The sequence below is a fragment of the Chiloscyllium punctatum genome, chromosome 49 (assembly GCF_047496795.1).
Source record: "Chiloscyllium punctatum isolate Juve2018m chromosome 49, sChiPun1.3, whole genome shotgun sequence".
NCBI classification, from domain to species: Eukaryota; Metazoa; Chordata; class Chondrichthyes; order Orectolobiformes; family Hemiscylliidae; genus Chiloscyllium; species Chiloscyllium punctatum.
Genome location: NC_092787.1, coordinates 35,112,587 through 35,136,562, shown reverse-complemented (window position 1 = coordinate 35,136,562; position 23,976 = coordinate 35,112,587). Strand labels below are relative to the sequence as shown.

Genomic DNA, 23,976 nt, shown 5'->3' with positions numbered 1-23,976 from the left:
AAATGCTTCCAATCAGCGGTCTGCTTGATTTAAATTGCCGGCAAGCCCTGTTTAGTTGGTATTTCTTTATTCAACTGGCTACAAACTCACACAGGTCGATGTAGTAATCAAAAAGGAATTAGATTGATCTCATTGAACCGTGTGAATGTTATATTCGGCTTTGCTTGGAACATTTGTCTGATTAAAATAAAGATCTGCTGAGAAGAAGAGGATCAAAATGCAAATAAGACGGAACCTTGTTAGTGGGTTTCTTGGGCGGAGATCAGAGTGTACGAAATGGACCTAGCATCATCTGAATGTGATCAAACCTTTAAGGCACCAGGGTAAAGTAGGAATTGCGTCTCCGGGATGTGGTTCACTTCAGACTCACGCGGATCGAACTTTTCAAAACTCTCAGATGTTTTCATACTCAATCTTAGGTGTTCAATAATCTTCTTCACACGTGAAGTCAAAGAAATTCGAAATTGTTCCCCAACCACCGCAAGTGGCCGCTGGGGTGACTCACCGGGGTTATAACTTTTCAAAACTCTCAGCTTTTTTCATTCTTAATCTTAAGTGTTCAATAATCTTCTTCACACGTGAAGTCAAAGAAATTCGAAATTGTTCCCCAACCACCGCAAGTGGCTTTCTCTCACTGTTAAATTCCCTCCTGAGGAACCGAGGGTTGCAGGCACATAATTCTTTGAAATTTGAGGTACACGTAGACACGTTGTTTGAAGGTCACCACTCAGCCTCCGATGATCCAGGGAAAACAGCCCAAGACTGTTCACCCGCGGCCTTTAGCTCAAGTCCTTTAAACCTGGCAACATCCATGTAAATCTTTTCTGAACACATTCACATCGGAAGGCTTGAGAGGGATATAGGACAAATGCTGGCATACAGACGAGGTTAGATTAGGATATCTGCTCGGCATGGACCGATTGGACCGAAGGGTGTGTTTCTATTTGTCTGTGATGCCAAAACTCAGAGCAAGATCAACTTCTGGAACTTGGTGCCGAAGATAAGATCAGTAATTGAGGCTAACCGAGAATGAGATTATAAGGTTTCTACTGACTAAAGACCTCAATGGCTCAGAGAACAATCGAGGAAAATGTTGAAAATGCATTTTTCATTATCAATCCAGTTTAGCACTGTGTAATGAAGCCAATTCCTCAAATAAGTGAGGAACCAGATGTGAATACAACCGGAAAATCTTACATCACAGCCAATTTCTCAATCGCTGAGGTATAACTCGCGATATTAGGAGGCCCGCGACGGCGCGGCTCCAGTGGCGCAATCGGTCAGCGCGCGGTACTTATATGTCAGTGTTTCTGCGTGCGTAATGCCGAGGTTGTGAGTTCGAGCCTCACCTGGAGCAGTTTTATCTACTCGTGACCAAAGAGTCTCTTGCAAAATTCCAGTTTCTCTGGTTTGGCAAATGTCATTTCCTGAGAAAGGTCTCGGCAGTCAAACAACGTATCCTGGGAATATTTGAAACGTCAAGACATATCTGGGCAGGAACGTCAATCGGTAACCTTGTTCAGCTCAAAAATGCTTCCAATCAGCGGTCTGCTTGATTTAAATTGCCGGCAAGCCCTGTTTAGTTGGTATTTCTTTATTCAACTGGCTACAAACTCACACAGGTCGATGTAGTAATCAAAAAGGAATTAGATTGATCTCATTGAACCGTGTGAATGTTATATTCGGCTTTGCTTGGAACATTTGTCTGATTAAAATAAAGATCTGCTGAGAAGAAGAGGATCAAAATGCAAATAAGACGGAACCTTGTTAGTGGGTTTCTTGGGCGGAGATCAGAGTGTACGAAATGGACCTAGCATCATCTGAATGTGATCAAACCTTTAAGGCACCAGGGTAAAGTAGGAATTGCGTCTCCGGGATGTGGTTCACTTCAGACTCACGCGGATCGAACTTTTCAAAACTCTCAGATGTTTTCATACTCAATCTTAGGTGTTCAATAATCTTCTTCACACGTGAAGTCAAAGAAATTCGAAATTGTTCCCCAACCACCGCAAGTGGCCGCTGGGGTGACTCACCGGGGTTATAACTTTTCAAAACTCTCAGCTTTTTTCATTCTTAATCTTAAGTGTTCAATAATCTTCTTCACACGTGAAGTCAAAGAAATTCGAAATTGTTCCCCAACCACCGCAAGTGGCTTTCTCTCACTGTTAAATTCCCTCCTGAGGAACCGAGGGTTGCAGGCACATAATTCTTTGAAATTTGAGGTACACGTAGACACGTTGTTTGAAGGTCACCACTCAGCCTCCGATGATCCAGGGAAAACAGCCCAAGACTGTTCACCCGCGGCCTTTAGCTCAAGTCCTTTAAACCTGGCAACATCCATGTAAATCTTTTCTGAACACATTCACATCGGAAGGCTTGAGAGGGATATAGGACAAATGCTGGCATACAGACGAGGTTAGATTAGGATATCTGCTCGGCATGGACCGATTGGACCGAAGGGTGTGTTTCTATTTGTCTGTGATGCCAAAACTCAGAGCAAGATCAACTTCTGGAACTTGGTGCCGAAGATAAGATCAGTAATTGAGGCTAACCGAGAATGAGATTATAAGGTTTCTACTGACTAAAGACCTCAATGGCTCAGAGAACAATCGAGGAAAATGTTGAAAATGCATTTTTCATTATCAATCCAGTTTAGCACTGTGTAATGAAGCCAATTCCTCAAATAAGTGAGGAACCAGATGTGAATACAACCGGAAAATCTTACATCACAGCCAATTTCTCAATCGCTGAGGTATAACTCGCGATATTGGGAGGCCCGCGACGGCGCGGCTCCAGTGGCGCAATCGGTCAGCGCGCGGTACTTATATGTCAGTGTTTCTGCGTGCGTAATGCCGAGGTTGTGAGTTCGAGCCTCACCTGGAGCAGTTTTATCTACTCGTGACCAAAGAGTCTCTTGCAAAATTCCAGTTTCTCTGGTTTGGCAAATGTCATTTCCTGAGAAAGGTCTCGGCAGTCAAACAACGTATCCTGGGAATATTTGAAACGTCAAGACATATCTGGGCAGGAACGTCAATCGGTAACCTTGTTCAGCTCAAAAATGCTTCCAATCAGCGGTCTGCTTGATTTAAATTGCCGGCAAGCCCTGTTTAGTTGGTATTTCTGTATTCAACTGGCTACAAACTCACACAGGTCGATGTAGTAATCAAAAAGGAATTAGATTGATCTCATTGAACCGTGTGAATGTTATATTCGGCTTTGCTTGGAACATTTGTCTGATTAAAATAAAGATCTGCTGAGAAGAAGAGGATCAAAATGCAAATAAGACGGAACCTTATTTGTGGGTTTCTTGGGCGGAGATCAGAGTGTACGAAATGGACCTAGCATCATCTGAATGTGATCAAACCTTTAAGGCACCAGGGTAAAGTAGGAATTGCGTCTCCGGGATGTGGTTCACTTCAGACTCACGCGGATCGAACTTTTCAAAACTCTCAGATGTTTTCATACTCAATCTTAGGTGTTCAATAATCTTCTTCACACGTGAGGTCAAAGAAATTCGAAATTGTTCCCCAACCACCGCAAGTGGCGGCTGGGGTGACTCACCGGGGTTATAACTTTTCAAAACTCTCAGCTTTTTTCATTCTTAATCTTAAGTGTTCAATAATCTTCTTCACACGTGAAGTCAAAGAAATTCGAAATTGTTCCCCAACCACCGCAAGTGGCTTTCTCTCACTGTTAAATTCCCTCCTGAGGAACCGAGGGTTGCAGGCACATAATTCTTTGAAATTTGAGGTACACGTAGACACGTTGTTTGAAGGTCACCACTCAGCCTCCGATGATCCAGGGAAAACAGCCCAAGACTGTTCACCCGCGGCCTTTAGCTCAAGTCCTTTAAACCTGGCAACATCCATGTAAATCTTTTCTGAACACATTCACATCGGAAGGCTTGAGAGGGATATAGGACAAATGCTGGCATACAGACGAGGTTAGATTAGGATATCTGCTCGGCATGGACCGATTGGACCGAAGGGTGTGTTTCTATTTGTCTGTGATGCCAAAACTCAGAGCAAGATCAACTTCTGGAACTTGGTGCCGAAGATAAGATCAGTAATTGAGGCTAACCGAGAATGAGATTATAAGGTTTCTACTGACTAAAGACCTCAATGGCTCAGAGAACAATCGAGGAAAATGTTGAAAATGCATTTTTCATTATCAATCCAGTTTAGCACTGTGTAATGAAGCCAATTCCTCAAATAAGTGAGGAACCAGATGTGAATACAACCGGAAAATCTTACATCACAGCCAATTTCTCAATCGCTGAGGTATAACTCGCGATATTGGGAGGCCCGCGACGGCGCGGCTCCAGTGGCGCAATCGGTCAGCGCGCGGTACTTATATGTCAGTGTTACTGCGTGCGTAATGCCGAGGTTGTGAGTACGAGCCTCACCTGGAGCAGTTTTATCTACTCGTGACCAAAGAGTCTCTTGCAAAATTCCAGTTTCTCTGGTTTGGCAAATGTCATTTCCTGAGAAAGGTCTCGGCAGTCAAACAACGTATCCTGGGAATATTTGAAACGTCAAGACATATCTGGGCAGGAACGTCAATCGGTAACCTTGTTCAGCTCAAAAATGCTTCCAATCAGCGGTCTGCTTGATTTAAATTGCCGGCAAGCCCTGTTTAGTTGGTATTTCTTTATTCAACTGGCTACAAACTCACACAGGTCGATGTAGTAATCAAAAAGGAATTAGATTCATCTCATTGAACCGTGTGAATGTTATATTCGGCTTTGCTTGGAACATTTGTCTGATTAAAATAAAGATCTGCTGAGAAGAAGAGGATCAAAATGCAAATAAGACGGAACCTTGTTTGTGGGTTTCTTGGGCTGAGATCAGAGTGTACGAAATGGACCTCGCATCATCTGAATGTGATCAAACCTTTAAGGCACCAGGGTAAAGTAGGAATTGCGTCTCCGGGATGTGGTTCACTTCAGACTCACGCGGATCGAACTTTTCAAAACTCTCAGATGTTTTCATACTCAATCTTAGGTGTTCAATAATCTTCTTCACACGTGAAGTCAAAGAAATTCGAAATTGTTCCCCAACCACCGCAAGTGGCCGCTGGGGTGACTCACCGGGGTATAACTTTTCAAAACTCTCAGCTTTTTTCATTCTTAATCTTAAGTGTTCAATAATCTTCTTCACACGTGAAGTCAAAGAAATTCGAAATTGTTCCCCAACCACCGCAAGTGGCTTTCTCTCACTGTTAAATTCCCTCCTGAGGAACCGAGGGTTGCAGGCACATAATTCTTTGAAATTTGAGGTACACGTAGACACGCTGTTTGAAGGTCACCACTCAGCCTCCGATGATCCAGGGAAAACAGCCCAAGACTGTTCACCCGCGGCCTTTAGCTCAAGTCCTTTAAACCTGGCCACATCCATGTAAATCTTTTCTGAACACATTCACATCGGAAGGCTTGAGAGGGATATAGGACAAATGCTGGCATACAGACGAGGTTAGATTTGGATATCTGCTCGGCATGGACCGATTGGACCGAAGGGTGTGTTTCTATTTGTCTGTGATGCCAAAACTCAGAGCAAGATCAACTTCTGGAACTTGGTGCCGAAGATAAGATCAGTAATTGAGGCTAACCGAGAATGAGATTATAAGGTTTCTACTGACTAAAGACCTCAATGGCTCAGAGAACAATCGAGGAAAATGTTGAAAATGCATTTTTCATTATCAATCCAGTTTAGCACTGTGTAATGAAGCCAATTCCTCAAATAAGTGAGGAACCAGATGTGAATACAACCGGAAAATCTTACATCACAGCCAATTTCTCAATCGCTGAGGTATAACTCGCGATATTGGGAGGCTCGCGTCGGCGCGGCTCCAGTGGCGCAATCGGTCAGCGCGCGGTACTTATATGTCAGTGTTTCTGCGTGCGTAATGCCGAGGTTGTGAGTTCGAGCCTCACCTGGAGCAGTTTTATCTACTCGTGACCAAAGAGTCTCTTGCAAAATTCCAGTTTCTCTGGTTTGGCAAATGTCATTTCCTGAGAAAGGTCTCGGCAGTCAAACAACGTATCCTGGGAATATTTGAAACGTCAAGACATATCTGGGCAGGAACGTCAATCGGTAACCTTGTTCAGCTCAAAAATGCTTCCAATCAGCGGTCTGCTTGATTTAAATTGCCGGCAAGCCCTGTTTAGTTGGTATTTCTTTATTCAACTGGCTACAAACTCACACAGGTCGATGTAGTAATCAAAAAGGAATTAGATTGATCTCATTGAACCGTGTGAATGTTATATTCGGCTTTGCTTGGAACATTTGTCTGATTAAAATAAAGATCTGCTGAGAAGAAGAGGATCAAAATGCAAATAAGACGGAACCTTGTTAGTGGGTTTCTTGGGCGGAGATCAGAGTGTACGAAATGGACCTAGCATCATCTGAATGTGATCAAACCTTTAAGGCACCAGGGTAAAGTAGGAATTGCGTCTCCGGGATGTGGTTCACTTCAGACTCACGCGGATCGAACTTTTCAAAACTCTCAGATGTTTTCATACTCAATCTTAGGTGTTCAATAATCTTCTTCACACGTGAAGTCAAAGAAATTCGAAATTGTTCCCCAACCACCGCAAGTGGCCGCTGGGGTGACTCACCGGGGTTATAACTTTTCAAAACTCTCAGCTTTTTTCATTCTTAATCTTAAGTGTTCAATAATCTTCTTCACACGTGAAGTCAAAGCAATTCGAAATTGTTCCCCAACCACCGCAAGTGGCTTTCTCTCACTGTTAAATTCCCTCCTGAGGAACCGAGGGTTGCAGGCACATAATTCTTTGAAATTTGAGGTACACGTAGACACGTTGTTTGAAGGTCACCACTCAGCCTCCGATGATCCAGGGAAAACAGCCCAAGACTGTTCACCCGCGGCCTTTAGCTCAAGTCCTTTAAACCTGGCAACATCCATGTAAATCTTTTCTGAACACATTCACATCGGAAGGCTTGAGAGGGATATAGGACAAATGCTGGCATACAGACGAGGTTAGATTAGGATATCTGCTCGGCATGGACCGATTGGACCGAAGGGTGTGTTTCTATTTGTCTGTGATGCCAAAACTCAGAGCAAGATCAACTTCTGGAACTTGGTGCCGAAGATAAGATCAGTAATTGAGGCTAACCGAGAATGAGATTATAAGGTTTCTACTGACTAAAGACCTCAATGGCTCAGAGAACAATCGAGGAAAATGTTGAAAATGCATTTTTCATTATCAATCCAGTTTAGCACTGTGTAATGAAGCCAATTCCTCAAATAAGTGAGGAACCAGATGTGAATACAACCGGAAAATCTTACATCACAGCCAATTTCTCAATCGCTGAGGTATAACTCGCGATATTAGGAGGCCCGCGACGGCGCGGCTCCAGTGGCGCAATCGGTCAGCGCGCGGTACTTATATGTCAGTGTTTCTGCGTGCGTAATGCCGAGGTTGTGAGTTCGAGCCTCACCTGGAGCAGTTTTATCTACTCGTGACCAAAGAGTCTCTTGCAAAATTCCAGTTTCTCTGGTTTGGCAAATGTCATTTCCTGAGAAAGGTCTCGGCAGTCAAACAACGTATCCTGGGAATATTTGAAACGTCAAGACATATCTGGGCAGGAACGTCAATCGGTAACCTTGTTCAGCTCAAAAATGCTTCCAATCAGCGGTCTGCTTGATTTAAATTGCCGGCAAGCCCTGTTTAGTTGGTATTTCTTTATTCAACTGGCTACAAACTCACACAGGTCGATGTAGTAATCAAAAAGGAATTAGATTGATCTCATTGAACCGTGTGAATGTTATATTCGGCTTTGCTTGGAACATTTGTCTGATTAAAATAAAGATCTGCTGAGAAGAAGAGGATCAAAATGCAAATAAGACGGAACCTTGTTAGTGGGTTTCTTGGGCGGAGATCAGAGTGTACGAAATGGACCTAGCATCATCTGAATGTGATCAAACCTTTAAGGCACCAGGGTAAAGTAGGAATTGCGTCTCCGGGATGTGGTTCACTTCAGACTCACGCGGATCGAACTTTTCAAAACTCTCAGATGTTTTCATACTCAATCTTAGGTGTTCAATAATCTTCTTCACACGTGAAGTCAAAGAAATTCGAAATTGTTCCCCAACCACCGCAAGTGGCCGCTGGGGTGACTCACCGGGGTTATAACTTTTCAAAACTCTCAGCTTTTTTCATTCTTAATCTTAAGTGTTCAATAATCTTCTTCACACGTGAAGTCAAAGAAATTCGAAATTGTTCCCCAACCACCGCAAGTGGCTTTCTCTCACTGTTAAATTCCCTCCTGAGGAACCGAGGGTTGCAGGCACATAATTCTTTGAAATTTGAGGTACACGTAGACACGTTGTTTGAAGGTCACCACTCAGCCTCCGATGATCCAGGGAAAACAGCCCAAGACTGTTCACCCGCGGCCTTTAGCTCAAGTCCTTTAAACCTGGCAACATCCATGTAAATCTTTTCTGAACACATTCACATCGGAAGGCTTGAGAGGGATATAGGACAAATGCTGGCATACAGACGAGGTTAGATTAGGATATCTGCTCGGCATGGACCGATTGGACCGAAGGGTGTGTTTCTATTTGTCTGTGATGCCAAAACTCAGAGCAAGATCAACTTCTGGAACTTGGTGCCGAAGATAAGATCAGTAATTGAGGCTAACCGAGAATGAGATTATAAGGTTTCTACTGACTAAAGACCTCAATGGCTCAGAGAACAATCGAGGAAAATGTTGAAAATGCATTTTTCATTATCAATCCAGTTTAGCACTGTGTAATGAAGCCAATTCCTCAAATAAGTGAGGAACCAGATGTGAATACAACCGGAAAATCTTACATCACAGCCAATTTCTCAATCGCTGAGGTATAACTCGCGATATTGGGAGGCCCGCGACGGCGCGGCTCCAGTGGCGCAATCGGTCAGCGCGCGGTACTTATATGTCAGTGTTTCTGCGTGCGTAATGCCGAGGTTGTGAGTTCGAGCCTCACCTGGAGCAGTTTTATCTACTCGTGACCAAAGAGTCTCTTGCAAAATTCCAGTTTCTCTGGTTTGGCAAATGTCATTTCCTGAGAAAGGTCTCGGCAGTCAAACAACGTATCCTGGGAATATTTGAAACGTCAAGACATATCTGGGCAGGAACGTCAATCGGTAACCTTGTTCAGCTCAAAAATGCTTCCAATCAGCGGTCTGCTTGATTTAAATTGCCGGCAAGCCCTGTTTAGTTGGTATTTCTGTATTCAACTGGCTACAAACTCACACAGGTCGATGTAGTAATCAAAAAGGAATTAGATTGATCTCATTGAACCGTGTGAATGTTATATTCGGCTTTGCTTGGAACATTTGTCTGATTAAAATAAAGATCTGCTGAGAAGAAGAGGATCAAAATGCAAATAAGACGGAACCTTATTTGTGGGTTTCTTGGGCGGAGATCAGAGTGTACGAAATGGACCTAGCATCATCTGAATGTGATCAAACCTTTAAGGCACCAGGGTAAAGTAGGAATTGCGTCTCCGGGATGTGGTTCACTTCAGACTCACGTGGATCGAACTTTTCAAAACTCTCAGATGTTTTCATACTCAATCTTAGGTGTTCAATAATCTTCTTCACACGTGAAGTCAAAGAAATTCGAAATTGTTCCCCAACCACCGCAAGTGGCCGCTGGGGTGACTCACCGGGGTTATAACTTTTCAAAACTCTCAGCTTTTTTCATTCTTAATCTTAAGTGTTCAATAATCTTCTTCACACGTGAAGTCAAAGAAATTCGAAATTGTTCCCCAACCACCGCAAGTGGCTTTCTCTCACTGTTAAATTCCCTCCTGAGGAACCGAGGGTTGCAGGCACATAATTCTTTGAAATTTGAGGTACACGTAGACACGTTGTTTGAAGGTCACCACTCAGCCTCCGATGATCCAGGGAAAACAGCCCAAGACTGTTCACCCGCGGCCTTTAGCTCAAGTCCTTTAAACCTGGCAACATCCATGTAAATCTTTTCTGAACACATTCACATCGGAAGGCTTGAGAGGGATATAGGACAAATGCTGGCATACAGACGAGGTTAGATTAGGATATCTGCTCGGCATGGACCGATTGGACCGAAGGGTGTGTTTCTATTTGTCTGTGATGCCAAAACTCAGAGCAAGATCAACTTCTGGAACTTGGTGCCGAAGATAAGATCAGTAATTGAGGCTAACCGAGAATGAGATTATAAGGTTTCTACTGACTAAAGACCTCAATGGCTCAGAGAACAATCGAGGAAAATGTTGAAAATGCATTTTTCATTATCAATCCAGTTTAGCACTGTGTAATGAAGCCAATTCCTCAAATAAGTGAGGAACCAGATGTGAATACAACCGGAAAATCTTACATCACAGCCAATTTCTCAATCGCTGAGGTATAACTCGCGATATTGGGAGGCCCGCGACGGCGCGGCTCCAGTGGCGCAATCGGTCAGCGCGCGGTACTTATATGTCAGTGTTTCTGCGTGCGTAATGCCGAGGTTGTGAGTTCGAGCCTCACCTGGAGCAGTTTTATCTACTCGTGACCAAAGAGTCTCTTGCAAAATTCCAGTTTCTCTGGTTTGGCAAATGTCATTTCCTGAGAAAGGTCTCGGCAGTCAAACAACGTATCCTGGGAATATTTGAAACGTCAAGACATATCTGGGCAGGAACGTCAATCGGTAACCTTGTTCAGCTCAAAAATGCTTCCAATCAGCGGTCTGCTTGATTTAAATTGCCGGCAAGCCCTGTTTAGTTGGTATTTCTTTATTCAACTGGCTACAAACTCACACAGGTCGATGTAGTAATCAAAAAGGAATTAGATTGATCTCATTGAACCGTGTGAATGTTATATTCGGCTTTGCTTGGAACATTTGTCTGATTAAAATAAAGATCTGCTGAGAAGAAGAGGATCAAAATGCAAATAAGACGGAACCTTATTTGTGGGTTTCTTGGGCGGAGATCAGAGTGTACGAAATGGACCTAGCATCATCTGAATGTGATCAAACCTTTAAGGCACCAGGGTAAAGTAGGAATTGCGTCTCCGGGATGTGGTTCACTTCAGACTCACGCGGATCGAACTTTTCAAAACTCTCAGATGTTTTCATACTCAATCTTAGGTGTTCAATAATCTTCTTCACACGTGAAGTCAAAGAAATTCGAAATTGTTCCCCAACCACCGCAAGTGGCGGCTGGGGTGACTCACCGGGGTTATAACTTTTCAAAACTCTCAGCTTTTTTCATTCTTAATCTTAAGTGTTCAATAATCTTCTTCACACGTGAAGTCAAAGAAATTCGAAATTGTTCCCCAACCACCGCAAGTGGCTTTCTCTCACTGTTAAATTCCCTCCTGAGGAACCGAGGGTTGCAGGCACATAATTCTTTGAAATTTGAGGTACACGTAGACACGTTGTTTGAAGGTCACCACTCAGCCTCCGATGATCCAGGGAAAACAGCCCAAGACTGTTCACCCGCGGCCTTTAGCTCAAGTCCTTTAAACCTGGCAACATCCATGTAAATCTTTTCTGAACACATTCACATCGGAAGGCTTGAGAGGGATATAGGACAAATGCTGGCATACAGACGAGGTTAGATTAGGATATCTGCTCGGCATGGACCGATTGGACCGAAGGGTGTGTTTCTATTTGTCTGTGATGCCAAAACTCAGAGCAAGATCAACTTCTGGAACTTGGTGCCGAAGATAAGATCAGTAATTGAGGCTAACCGAGAATGAGATTATAAGGTTTCTACTGACTAAAGACCTCAATGGCTCAGAGAACAATCGAGGAAAATGTTGAAAATGCATTTTTCATTATCAATCCAGTTTAGCACTGTGTAATGAAGCCAATTCCTCAAATAAGTGAGGAACCAGATGTGAATACAACCGGAAAATCTTACATCACAGCCAATTTCTCAATCGCTGAGGTATAACTCGCGATATTGGGAGGCCCGCGACGGCGCGGCTCCAGTGGCGCAATCGGTCAGCGCGCGGTACTTATATGTCAGTGTTACTGCGTGCGTAATGCCGAGGTTGTGAGTACGAGCCTCACCTGGAGCAGTTTTATCTACTCGTGACCAAAGAGTCTCTTGCAAAATTCCAGTTTCTCTGGTTTGGCAAATGTCATTTCCTGAGAAAGGTCTCGGCAGTCAAACAACGTATCCTGGGAATATTTGAAACGTCAAGACATATCTGGGCAGGAACGTCAATCGGTAACCTTGTTCAGCTCAAAAATGCTTCCAATCAGCGGTCTGCTTGATTTAAATTGCCGGCAAGCCCTGTTTAGTTGGTATTTCTTTATTCAACTGGCTACAAACTCACACAGGTCGATGTAGTAATCAAAAAGGAATTAGATTGATCTCATTGAACCGTGTGAATGTTATATTCGGCTTTGCTTGGAACATTTGTCTGATTAAAATAAAGATCTGCTGAGAAGAAGAGGATCAAAATGCAAATAAGACGGAACCTTGTTAGTGGGTTTCTTGGGCGGAGATCAGAGTGTACGAAATGGACCTAGCATCATCTGAATGTGATCAAACCTTTAAGGCACCAGGGTAAAGTAGGAATTGCGTCTCCGGGATGTGGTTCACTTCAGACTCACGCGGATCGAACTTTTCAAAACTCTCAGATGTTTTCATACTCAATCTTAGGTGTTCAATAATCTTCTTCACACGTGAAGTCAAAGAAATTCGAAATTGTTCCCCAACCACCGCAAGTGGCCGCTGGGGTGACTCACCGGGGTTATAACTTTTCAAAACTCTCAGCTTTTTTCATTCTTAATCTTAAGTGTTCAATAATCTTCTTCACACGTGAAGTCAAAGAAATTCGAAATTGTTCCCCAACCACCGCAAGTGGCTTTCTCTCACTGTTAAATTCCCTCCTGAGGAACCGAGGGTTGCAGGCACATAATTCTTTGAAATTTGAGGTACACGTAGACACGTTGTTTGAAGGTCACCACTCAGCCTCCGATGATCCAGGGAAAACAGCCCAAGACTGTTCACCCGCGGCCTTTAGCTCAAGTCCTTTAAACCTGGCAACATCCATGTAAATCTTTTCTGAACACATTCACATCGGAAGGCTTGAGAGGGATATAGGACAAATGCTGGCATACAGACGAGGTTAGATTAGGATATCTGCTCGGCATGGACCGATTGGACCGAAGGGTGTGTTTCTATTTGTCTGTGATGCCAAAACTCAGAGCAAGATCAACTTCTGGAACTTGGTGCCGAAGATAACATCAGTAATTGAGGCTAACCGAGAATGAGATTATAAGGTTTCTACTGACTAAAGACCTCAATGGCTCAGAGAACAATCGAGGAAAATGTTGAAAATGCATTTTTCATTATCAATCCAGTTTAGCACTGTGTAATGAAGCCAATTCCTCAAATAAGTGAGGAACCAGATGTGAATACAACCGGAAAATCTTACATCACAGCCAATTTCTCAATCGCTGAGGTATAACTCGCGATATTGGGAGGCCCGCGACGGCGCGGCTCCAGTGGCGCAATCGGTCAGCGCGCGGTACTTATATGTCAGTGTTTCTGCGTGCGTAATGCCGAGGTTGTGAGTTCGAGCCTCACCTGGAGCAGTTTTATCTACTCGTGACCAAAGAGTCTCTTGCAAAATTCCAGTTTCTCTGGTTTGGCAAATGTCATTTCCTGAGAAAGGTCTCGGCAGTCAAACAACGTATCCTGGGAATATTTGAAACGTCAAGACATATCTGGGCAGGAACGTCAATCGGTAACCTTGTTCAGCTCAAAAATGCTTCCAATCAGCGGTCTGCTTGATTTAAATTGCCGGCAAGCCCTGTTTAGTTGGTATTTCTTTATTCAACTGGCTACAAACTCACACAGGTCGATGTAGTAATCAAAAAGGAATTAGATTGATCTCATTGAACCGTGTGAATGTTATATTCGGCTTTGCTTGGAACATTTGTCTGATTAAAATAAAGATCTGCTGAGAAGAAGAGGATCAAAATGCAAATAAGACGGAACCTTGTTAGTGGGTTTCTTGGGCGGAGATCAGAGTGTACGAAATGGACCTAGCATCATCTGAATGTGATCAAACCTTTAAGGCACCAGGGTAAAGTAGGAATTGCGTCTCCGGGATGTGGTTCACTTCAGACTCACGCGGATCGAACTTTTCAAAACTCTCAGATGTTTTCATACTCAATCTTAGGTGTTCAATAATCTTCTTCACACGTGAAGTCAAAGAAATTCGAAATTGTTCCCCAACCACCGCAAGTGGCCGCTGGGGTGACTCACCGGGGTTATAACTTTTCAAAACTCTCAGCTTTTTTCATTCTTAATCTTAAGTGTTCAATAATCTTCTTCACACGTGAAGTCAAAGCAATTCGAAATTGTTCCCCAACCACCGCAAGTGGCTTTCTCTCACTGTTAAATTCCCTCCTGAGGAACCGAGGGTTGCAGGCACATAATTCTTTGAAATTTGAGGTACACGTAGACACGTTGTTTGAAGGTCACCACTCAGCCTCCGATGATCCAGGGAAAACAGCCCAAGACTGTTCACCCGCGGCCTTTAGCTCAAGTCCTTTAAACCTGGCAACATCCATGTAAATCTTTTCTGAACACATTCACATCGGAAGGCTTGAGAGGGATATAGGACAAATGCTGGCATACAGACGAGGTTAGATTAGGATATCTGCTCGGCATGGACCGATTGGACCGAAGGGTGTGTTTCTATTTGTCTGTGATGCCAAAACTCAGAGCAAGATCAACTTCTGGAACTTGGTGCCGAAGATAAGATCAGTAATTGAGGCTAACCGAGAATGAGATTATAAGGTTTCTACTGACTAAAGACCTCAATGGCTCAGAGAACAATCGAGGAAAATGTTGAAAATGCATTTTTCATTATCAATCCAGTTTAGCACTGTGTAATGAAGCCAATTCCTCAAATAAGTGAGGAACCAGATGTGAATACAACCGGAAAATCTTACATCACAGCCAATTTCTCAATCGCTGAGGTATAACTCGCGATATTGGGAGGCCCGCGACGGCGCGGCTCCAGTGGCGCAATCGGTCAGCGCGCGGTACTTATATGTCAGTGTTTCTGCGTGCGTAATGCCGAGGTTGTGAGTTCGAGCCTCACCTGGAGCAGTTTTATCTACTTGTGACCAAAGAGTCTCTTGCAAAATTCCAGTTTCTCTGGTTTGGCAAATGTCATTTCCTGAGAAAGGTCTCGGCAGTCAAACAACGTATCCTGGGAATATTTGAAACGTCAAGACATATCTGGGCAGGAACGTCAATCGGTAACCTTGTTCAGCTCAAAAATGCTTCCAATCAGCGGTCTGCTTGATTTAAATTGCCGGCAAGCCCTGTTTAGTTGGTATTTCTGTATTCAACTGGCTACAAACTCACACAGGTCGATGTAGTAATCAAAAAGGAATTAGATTGATCTCATTGAACCGTGTGAATGTTATATTCGGCTTTGCTTGGAACATTTGTCTGATTAAAATAAAGATCTGCTGAGAAGAAGAGGATCAAAATGCAAATAAGACGGAACCTTATTTGTGGGTTTCTTGGGCGGAGATCAGAGTGTACGAAATGGACCTAGCATCATCTGAATGTGATCAAACCTTTAAGGCACCAGGGTAAAGTAGGAATTGCGTCTCCGGGATGTGGTTCACTTCAGACTCACGTGGATCGAACTTTTCAAAACTCTCAGATGTTTTCATACTCAATCTTAGGTGTTCAATAATCTTCTTCACACGTGAAGTCAAAGAAATTCGAAATTGTTCCCCAACCACCGCAAGTGGCCGCTGGGGTGACTCACCGGGGTTATAACTTTTCAAAACTCTCAGCTTTTTTCATTCTTAATCTTAAGTGTTCAATAATCTTCTTCACACGTGAAGTCAAAGAAATTCGAAATTGTTCCCCAACCACCGCAAGTGGCTTTCTCTCACTGTTAAATTCCCTCCTGAGGAACCGAGGGTTGCAGGCACATAATTCTTTGAAATTTGAGGTACACGTAGACACGTTGTTTGAAGGTCACCACTCAGCCTCCGATGATCCAGGGAAAACAGCCCAAGACTGTTCACCCGCGGCCTTTAGCTCAAGTCCTTTAAACCTGGCAACATCCATGTAAATCTTTTCTGAACACATTCACATCGGAAGGCTTGAGAGGGATATAGGACAAATGCTGGCATACAGACGAGGTTAGATTAGGATATCTGCTCGGCATGGACCGATTGGACCGAAGGGTGTGTTTCTATTTGTCTGTGATGCCAAAACTCAGAGCAAGATCAACTTCTGGAACTTGGTGCCGAAGATAAGATCAGTAATTGAGGCTAACCGAGAATGAGATTATAAGGTTTCTACTGACTAAAGACCTCAATGGCTCAGAGAACAATCGAGGAAAATGTTGAAAATGCATTTTTCATTATCAATCCAGTTTAGCACTGTGTAATGAAGCCAATTCCTCAAATAAGTGAGGAACCAGATGTGAATACAACCGGAAAATCTTACATCACAGCCAATTTCTCAATCGCTGAGGTATAACTCGCGATATTGGGAGGCCCGCGACGGCGCGGCTCCAGTGGCGCAATCGGTCAGCGCGCGGTACTTATATGTCAGTGTTTCTGCGTGCGTAATGCCGAGGTTGTGAGTTCGAGCCTCACCTGGAGCAGTTTTATCTACTCGTGACCAAAGAGTCTCTTGCAAAATTCCAGTTTCTCTGGTTTGGCAAATGTCATTTCCTGAGAAAGGTCTCGGCAGTCAAACAACGTATCCTGGGAATATTTGAAACGTCAAGACATATCTGGGCAGGATCGTCAATCGGTAACCTTGTTCAGCTCAAAAATGCTTCCAATCAGCGGTCTGCTTGATTTAAATTGCCGGCAAGCCCTGTTTAGTTGGTATTTCTTTATTCAACTGGCTACAAACTCACACAGGTCGATGTAGTAATCAAAAAGGAATTAGATTGATCTCATTGAACCGTGTGAATGTTATATTCGGCTTTGCTTGGAACATTTGTCTGATTAAAATAAAGATCTGCTGAGAAGAAGAGGATCAAAATGCAAATAAGACGGAACCTTATTTGTGGGTTTCTTGGGCGGAGATCAGAGTGTACGAAATGGACCTAGCATCATCTGAATGTGATCAAACCTTTAAGGCACCAGGGTAAAGTAGGAATTGCGTCTCCGGGATGTGGTTCACTTCAGACTCACGCGGATCGAACTTTTCAAAACTCTCAGATGTTTTCATACTCAATCTTAGGTGTTCAATAATCTTCTTCACACGTGAAGTCAAAGAAATTCGAAATTGTTCCCCAACCACCGCAAGTGGCGGCTGGGGTGACTCACCGGGGTTATAACTTTTCAAAACTCTCAGCTTTTTTCATTCTTAATCTTAAGTGTTCAATAATCTTCTTCACACGTGAAGTCAAAGAAATTCGAAATTGTTCCCCAACCACCGCAAGTGGCTTTCTCTCACTGTTAAATTCCCTCCTGAGGAACCGAGGGTTGCAGGCACATAATTCTTTGAAATTTGAGGTACACGTAGACACGTTGTTTGAAGGTCACCACTCAGCCTCCGATGATCCAGGGAAAACAGCCCAAGACTGTTCACCCGCGGCCTTTAGCTCAAGTCCTTTAAACCTGGCAACATCCATGTAAATCTTTTCTGAACACATTCACATCGGAAGGCTTGAGAGGGATATAGGACAAATGCTGGCATACAGACGAGGTTAGATTAGGATATCTGCTCGGCATGGACCGATTGGACCGAAGGGTGTGTTTCTATTTGTCTGTGATGCCAAAACTCAGAGCAAGATCAACTTCTGGAACTTGGTGCCGAAGATAAGATCAGTAATTGAGGCTAACCGAGAATGAGATTATAAGGTTTCTACTGACTAAAGACCTCAATGGCTCAGAGAACAATCGAGGAAAATGTTGAAAATGCATTTTTCATTATCAATCCAGTTTAGCACTGTGTAATGAAGCCAATTCCTCAAATAAGTGAGGAACCAGATGTGAATACAACCGGAAAATCTTACATCACAGCCAATTTCTCAATCGCTGAGGTATAACTCGCGATATTGGGAGGCCCGCGACGGCGCGGCTCCAGTGGCGCAATCGGTCAGCGCGCGGTACTTATATGTCAGTGTTACTGCGTGCGTAATGCCGAGGTTGTGAGTACGAGCCTCACCTGGAGCAGTTTTATCTACTCGTGACCAAAGAGTCTCTTGCAAAATTCCAGTTTCTCTGGTTTGGCAAATGTCATTTCCTGAGAAAGGTCTCGGCAGTCAAACAACGTATCCTGGGAATATTTGAAACGTCAAGACATATCTGGGCAGGAACGTCAATCGGTAACCTTGTTCAGCTCAAAAATGCTTCCAATCAGCGGTCTGCTTGATTTAAATTGCCGGCAAGCCCTGTTTAGTTGGTATTTCTTTATTCAACTGGCTACAAACTCACACAGGTCGATGTAGTAATCAAAAAGGAATTAGATTCATCTCATTGAACCGTGTGAATGTTATATTCGGCTTTGCTTGGAACATTTGTCTGATTAAAATAAAGATCTGCTGAGAAGAAGAGGATCAAAATGCAAATAAGACGGAACCTTGTTTGTGGGTTTCTTGGGCTGAGATCAGAGTGTACGAAATGGACCTCGCATCATCTGAATGTGATCAAACCTTTAAGGCACCAGGGTAAAGTAGGAATTGCGTCTCCGGGATGTGGTTCACTTCAGACTCACGCGGATCGAACTTTTCAAAACTCTCAGATGTTTTCATACTCAATCTTAGGTGTTCAATAATCTTCTTCACACGTGAAGTCAAAGAAATTCGAAATTGTTCCCCAACCACCGCAAGTGGCCGCTGGGGTGACTCACCGGGGTATAACTTTTCAAAACTCTCAGCTTTTTTCATTCTTAATCTTAAGTGTTCAATAATCTTCTTCACACGTGAAGTCAAAGAAATTCGAAATTGTTCCCCAACCACCGCAAGTGGCTTTCTCTCACTGTTAAATTCCCTCCTGAGGAACCGAGGGTTGCAGGCACATAATTCTTTGAAATTTGAGGTACACGTAGACACGCTGTTTGAAGGTCACCACTCAGCCTCCGATGATCCAGGGAAAACAGCCCAAGACTGTTCACCCGCGGCCTTTAGCTCAAGTCCTTTAAACCTGGCAACATCCATGTAAATCTTTTCTGAACACATTCACATCGGAAGGCTTGAGAGGGATATAGGACAAATGCTGGCATACAGACGAGGTTAGATTTGGATATCTGCTCGGCATGGACCGATTGGACCGAAGGGTGTGTTTCTATTTGTCTGTGATGCCAAAACTCAGAGCAAGATCAACTTCTGGAACTTGGTGCCGAAGATAAGATCAGTAATTGAGGCTAACCGAGAATGAGATTATAAGGTTTCTACTGACTAAAGACCTCAATGGCTCAGAGAACAATCGAGGAAAATGTTGAAAATGCATTTTTCATTATCAATCCAGTTTAGCACTGTGTAATGAAGCCAATTCCTCAAATAAGTGAGGAACCAGATGTGAATACAACCGGAAAATCTTACATCACAGCCAATTTCTCAATCGCTGAGGTATAACTCGCGATATTGGGAGGCTCACGTCGGCGCGGCTCCAGTGGCGCAATCGGTCAGCGCGCGGTACTTATATGTCAGTGTTTCTGCGTGCGTAATGCCGAGGTTGTGAGTTCGAGCCTCACCTGGAGCAGTTTTATCTACTCGTGACCAAAGAGTCTCTTGCAAAATTCCAGTTTCTCTGGTTTGGCAAATGTCATTTCCTGAGAAAGGTCTCGGCAGTCAAACAACGTATCCTGGGAATATTTGAAACGTCAAGACATATCTGGGCAGGAACGTCAATCGGTAACCTTGTTCAGCTCAAAAATGCTTCCAATCAGCGGTCTGCTTGATTTAAATTGCCGGCAAGCCCTGTTTAGTTGGTATTTCTTTATTCAACTGGCTACAAACTCACACAGGTCGATGTAGTAATCAAAAAGGAATTAGATTGATCTCATTGAACCGTGTGAATGTTATATTCGGCTTTGCTTGGAACATTTGTCTGATTAAAATAAAGATCTGCTGAGAAGAAGAGGATCAAAATGCAAATAAGACGGAACCTTGTTAGTGGGTTTCTTGGGCGGAGATCAGAGTGTACGAAATGGACCTAGCATCATCTGAATGTGATCAAACCTTTAAGGCACCAGGGTAAAGTAGGAATTGCGTCTCCGGGATGTGGTTCACTTCAGACTCACGCGGATCGAACTTTTCAAAACTCTCAGATGTTTTCATACTCAATCTTAGGTGTTCAATAATCTTCTTCACACGTGAAGTCAAAGAAATTCGAAATTGTTCCCCAACCACCGCAAGTGGCCGCTGGGGTGACTCACCGGGGTTATAACTTTTCAAAACTCTCAGCTTTTTTCATTCTTAATCTTAAGTGTTCAATAATCTTCTTCACACGTGAAGTCAAAGAAATTCGAAATTGTTCCCCAACCACCGCAAGTGGCTTTCTCTCACTGTTAAATTCCCTCCTGAGGAACCGAGGGTTGCAGGCACATAATTCTTTGAAATTTGAGGTACACGTAGACACGTTGTTTGAAGGTCACCACTCAGCCTCCGATGATCCAGGGAAAACAGCCCAAGACTGTTCACCCGCGGCCTTTAGCTCAAGTCCTTTAAACCTGGCAACATACATGTAAATCTTTTCTGAACACATTCACATCGGAAGGCTTGAGAGGGATATAGGACAAATGCTGGCATACAGACGAGGTTAGATTAGGATATCTGCTCGGCATGGACCGATTGGACCGAAGGGTGTGTTTCTATTTGTCTGTGATGCCAAAACTCAGAGCAAGATCAACTTCTGGAACTTGGTGCCGAAGATAAGATCAGTAATTGAGGCTAACCGAGAATGAGATTATAAGGTTTCTACTGACTAAAGACCTCAATGGCTCAGAGAACAATCGAGGAAAATGTTGAAAATGCATTTTTCATTATCAATCCAGTTTAGCACTGTGTAATGAAGCCAATTCCTCAAATAAGTGAGGAACCAGATGTGAATACAACCGGAAAATCTTACATCACAGCCAATTTCTCAATCGCTGAGGTATAACTCGCGATATTGGGAGGCCCGCGACGGCGCGGCTCCAGTGGCGCAATCGGTCAGCGCGCGGTACTTATATGTCAGTGTTTCTGCGTGCGTAATGCCGAGGTTGTGAGTTCGAGCCTCACCTGGAGCAGTTTTATCTACTCGTGACCAAAGAGTCTCTTGCAAAATTCCAGTTTCTCTGGTTTGGCAAATGTCATTTCCTGAGAAAGGTCTCGGCAGTCAAACAACGTATCCTGGGAATATTTGAAACGTCAAGACATATCTGGGCAGGAACGTCAATCGGTAACCTTGTTCAGCTCAAAAATGCTTCCAATCAGCGGTCTGCTTGATTTAAATTGCCGGCAAGCCCTGTTTAGTTGGTATTTCTTTATTCAACTGGCTACAAACTCACACAGGTCGATGTAGTAATCAAAAAGGAATTAGATTGATCTCATTGAACCGTGTGAATGTTATATTCAGCTTTGCTTGGAACATTTGTCTGATTAAAATAAAGATCTGCTGAGAAGAAGAGGATCAAAATGCAAATAAGACGGAACCTTGTTAGTGGGTTTCTTGGGCGGAGATCAGAGTGTACGAAATGGACCTAGCATCATCTGAATGTGATCAAACCTTTAAGGCACCAGGGTAAAGTAGGAATTGCGTCTCCGGGATGTGGTTCACTTCAGACTCACGCGGATCGAACTTTTCAAAACTCTCAGATGTTTTCATACTCAATCTTAGGTGTTCAATAATCTTCTTCACACGTGAAGTCAAAGAAATTCGAAATTGTTCCCCAACCACCGCAAGTGGCCGCTGGGGTGACTCACCGGGGTTATAACTTTTCAAAACTCTCAGCTTTTTTCATTCTTAATCTTAAGTGTTCAATAATCTTCTTCACACGTGAAGTCAAAGAAATTCGAAATTGTTCCCCAACCACCGCAAGTGGCTTTCTCTCACTGTTAAATTCCCTCCTGAGGAACCGAGGGTTGCAGGCACATAATTCTTTGAAATTTGAGGTACACGTAGACACGTTGTTTGAAGGTCACCACTCAGCCTCCGATGATCCAGGGAAAACAGCCCAAGACTGTTCACCCGCGGCCTTTAGCTCAAGTCCTTTAAACCTGGCAACATCCATGTAAATCTTTTCTGAACACATTCACATCGGAAGGCTTGAGAGGGATATAGGACAAATGCTGGCATACAGACGAGGTTAGATTAGGATATCTGCTCGGCATGGACCGATTGGACCGAAGGGTGTGTTTCTATTTGTCTGTGATGCCAAAACTCAGAGCAAGATCAACTTCTGGAACTTGGTGCCGAAGATAAGATCAGTAATTGAGGCTAACCGAGAATGAGATTATAAGGTTTCTACTGACTAAAGACCTCAATGGCTCAGAGAACAATCGAGGAAAATGTTGAAAATGCATTTTTCATTATCAATCCAGTTTAGCACTGTGTAATGAAGCCAATTCCTCAAATAAGTGAGGAACCAGATGTGAATACAACCGGAAAATCTTACATCACAGCCAATTTCTCAATCGCTGAGGTATAACTCGCGATATTGGGAGGCCCGCGACGGCGCGGCTCCAGTGGCGCAATCGGTCAGCGCGCGGTACTTATATGTCAGTGTTTCTGCGTGCGTAATGCCGAGGTTGTGAGTTCGAGCCTCACCTGGAGCAGTTTTATCTACTCGTGACCAAAGAGTCTCTTGCAAAATTCCAGTTTCTCTGGTTTGGCAAATGTCATTTCCTGAGAAAGGTCTCGGCAGTCAAACAACGTATCCTGGGAATATTTGAAACGTCAAGACATATCTGGGCAGGAACGTCAATCGGTAACCTTGTTCAGCTCAAAAATGCTTCCAATCAGCGGTCTGCTTGATTTAAATTGCCGGCAAGCCCTGTTTAGTTGGTATTTCTGTATTCAACTGGCTACAAACTCACACAGGTCGATGTAGTAATCAAAAAGGAATTAGATTGATCTCATTGAACCGTGTGAATGTTATATTCGGCTTTGCTTGGAACATTTGTCTGATTAAAATAAAGATCTGCTGAGAAGAAGAGGATCAAAATGCAAATAAGACGGAACCTTATTTGTGGGTTTCTTGGGCGGAGATCAGAGTGTACGAAATGGACCTAGCATCATCTGAATGTGATCAAACCTTTAAGGCACCAGGGTAAAGTAGGAATTGCGTCTCCGGGATGTGGTTCACTTCAGACTCACGTGGATCGAACTTTTCAAAACTCTCAGATGTTTTCATACTCAATCTTAGGTGTTCAATAATCTTCTTCACACGTGAAGTCAAAGAAATTCGAAATTGTTCCCCAACCACCGCAAGTGGCCGCTGGGGTGACTCACCGGGGTTATAACTTTTCAAAACTCTCAGCTTTTTTCATTCTTAATCTTAAGTGTTCAATAATCTTCTTCACACGTGAAGTCAAAGAAATTCGAAATTGTTCCCCAACCACCGCAAGTGGCTTTCTCTCACTGTTAAATTCCCTCCTGAGGAACCGAGGGTTGCAGGCACATAATTCTTTGAAATTTGAGGTACACGTAGACACGTTGTTTGAAGGTCACCACTCAGCCTCCGATGATCCAGGGAAAACAGCCCAAGACTGTTCACCCGCGGCCTTTAGCTCAAGTCCTTTAAACCTGGCAACATCCATGTAAATCTTTTCTGAACACATTCACATCGGAAGGCTTGAGAGGGATATAGGACAAATGCTGGCATACAGACGAGGTTAGATTAGGATATCTGCTCGGCATGGACCGATTGGACCGAAGGGTGTGTTTCTATTTGTCTGTGATGCCAAAACTCAGAGCAAGATCAACTTCTGGAACTTGGTGCCGAAGATAAGATCAGTAATTGAGGCTAACCGAGAATGAGATTATAAGGTTTCTACTGACTAAA

At 43.5% G+C, this 23,976-nt stretch overlaps 15 non-coding genes across 15 annotated transcripts; all 15 read left to right on the top strand.

Moving 5' to 3' along the window:
• Window positions 1–1,261: 1,261 nt before the first annotated feature.
• Window positions 1,262–1,357, top strand: trnai-uau (transfer RNA isoleucine (anticodon UAU)). Its single transcript has 2 exons — window positions 1,262–1,299; window positions 1,322–1,357. It is a non-coding gene; the product is annotated as a tRNA-Ile (tRNA).
• A 1,432-nt stretch (window positions 1,358–2,789) lies between these two features.
• trnai-uau (transfer RNA isoleucine (anticodon UAU)) lies at window positions 2,790–2,885 on the top strand. The gene is made up of 2 exons: window positions 2,790–2,827; window positions 2,850–2,885. It is a non-coding gene; the product is annotated as a tRNA-Ile (tRNA).
• Window positions 2,886–4,317: 1,432 nt separating this feature from the next.
• On the top strand, window positions 4,318–4,413 carry trnai-uau (transfer RNA isoleucine (anticodon UAU)). Its single transcript has 2 exons — window positions 4,318–4,355; window positions 4,378–4,413. It is a non-coding gene; the product is annotated as a tRNA-Ile (tRNA).
• Window positions 4,414–5,844: 1,431 nt separating this feature from the next.
• On the top strand, window positions 5,845–5,940 carry trnai-uau (transfer RNA isoleucine (anticodon UAU)). The gene is made up of 2 exons: window positions 5,845–5,882; window positions 5,905–5,940. It is a non-coding gene; the product is annotated as a tRNA-Ile (tRNA).
• A 1,432-nt stretch (window positions 5,941–7,372) lies between these two features.
• trnai-uau (transfer RNA isoleucine (anticodon UAU)) lies at window positions 7,373–7,468 on the top strand. The gene is made up of 2 exons: window positions 7,373–7,410; window positions 7,433–7,468. It is a non-coding gene; the product is annotated as a tRNA-Ile (tRNA).
• A 1,432-nt stretch (window positions 7,469–8,900) lies between these two features.
• Window positions 8,901–8,996, top strand: trnai-uau (transfer RNA isoleucine (anticodon UAU)). The gene is made up of 2 exons: window positions 8,901–8,938; window positions 8,961–8,996. It is a non-coding gene; the product is annotated as a tRNA-Ile (tRNA).
• Window positions 8,997–10,428: 1,432 nt separating this feature from the next.
• trnai-uau (transfer RNA isoleucine (anticodon UAU)) lies at window positions 10,429–10,524 on the top strand. The gene is made up of 2 exons: window positions 10,429–10,466; window positions 10,489–10,524. It is a non-coding gene; the product is annotated as a tRNA-Ile (tRNA).
• A 1,432-nt stretch (window positions 10,525–11,956) lies between these two features.
• Window positions 11,957–12,052, top strand: trnai-uau (transfer RNA isoleucine (anticodon UAU)). The gene is made up of 2 exons: window positions 11,957–11,994; window positions 12,017–12,052. It is a non-coding gene; the product is annotated as a tRNA-Ile (tRNA).
• A 1,432-nt stretch (window positions 12,053–13,484) lies between these two features.
• Window positions 13,485–13,580, top strand: trnai-uau (transfer RNA isoleucine (anticodon UAU)). The gene is made up of 2 exons: window positions 13,485–13,522; window positions 13,545–13,580. It is a non-coding gene; the product is annotated as a tRNA-Ile (tRNA).
• Window positions 13,581–15,012: 1,432 nt separating this feature from the next.
• On the top strand, window positions 15,013–15,108 carry trnai-uau (transfer RNA isoleucine (anticodon UAU)). Its single transcript has 2 exons — window positions 15,013–15,050; window positions 15,073–15,108. It is a non-coding gene; the product is annotated as a tRNA-Ile (tRNA).
• Window positions 15,109–16,540: 1,432 nt separating this feature from the next.
• On the top strand, window positions 16,541–16,636 carry trnai-uau (transfer RNA isoleucine (anticodon UAU)). Its single transcript has 2 exons — window positions 16,541–16,578; window positions 16,601–16,636. It is a non-coding gene; the product is annotated as a tRNA-Ile (tRNA).
• A 1,432-nt stretch (window positions 16,637–18,068) lies between these two features.
• Window positions 18,069–18,164, top strand: trnai-uau (transfer RNA isoleucine (anticodon UAU)). Its single transcript has 2 exons — window positions 18,069–18,106; window positions 18,129–18,164. It is a non-coding gene; the product is annotated as a tRNA-Ile (tRNA).
• Window positions 18,165–19,595: 1,431 nt separating this feature from the next.
• On the top strand, window positions 19,596–19,691 carry trnai-uau (transfer RNA isoleucine (anticodon UAU)). The gene is made up of 2 exons: window positions 19,596–19,633; window positions 19,656–19,691. It is a non-coding gene; the product is annotated as a tRNA-Ile (tRNA).
• A 1,432-nt stretch (window positions 19,692–21,123) lies between these two features.
• Window positions 21,124–21,219, top strand: trnai-uau (transfer RNA isoleucine (anticodon UAU)). The gene is made up of 2 exons: window positions 21,124–21,161; window positions 21,184–21,219. It is a non-coding gene; the product is annotated as a tRNA-Ile (tRNA).
• A 1,432-nt stretch (window positions 21,220–22,651) lies between these two features.
• trnai-uau (transfer RNA isoleucine (anticodon UAU)) lies at window positions 22,652–22,747 on the top strand. The gene is made up of 2 exons: window positions 22,652–22,689; window positions 22,712–22,747. It is a non-coding gene; the product is annotated as a tRNA-Ile (tRNA).
• The last annotated feature ends 1,229 nt before the right edge of the window (window positions 22,748–23,976 follow it).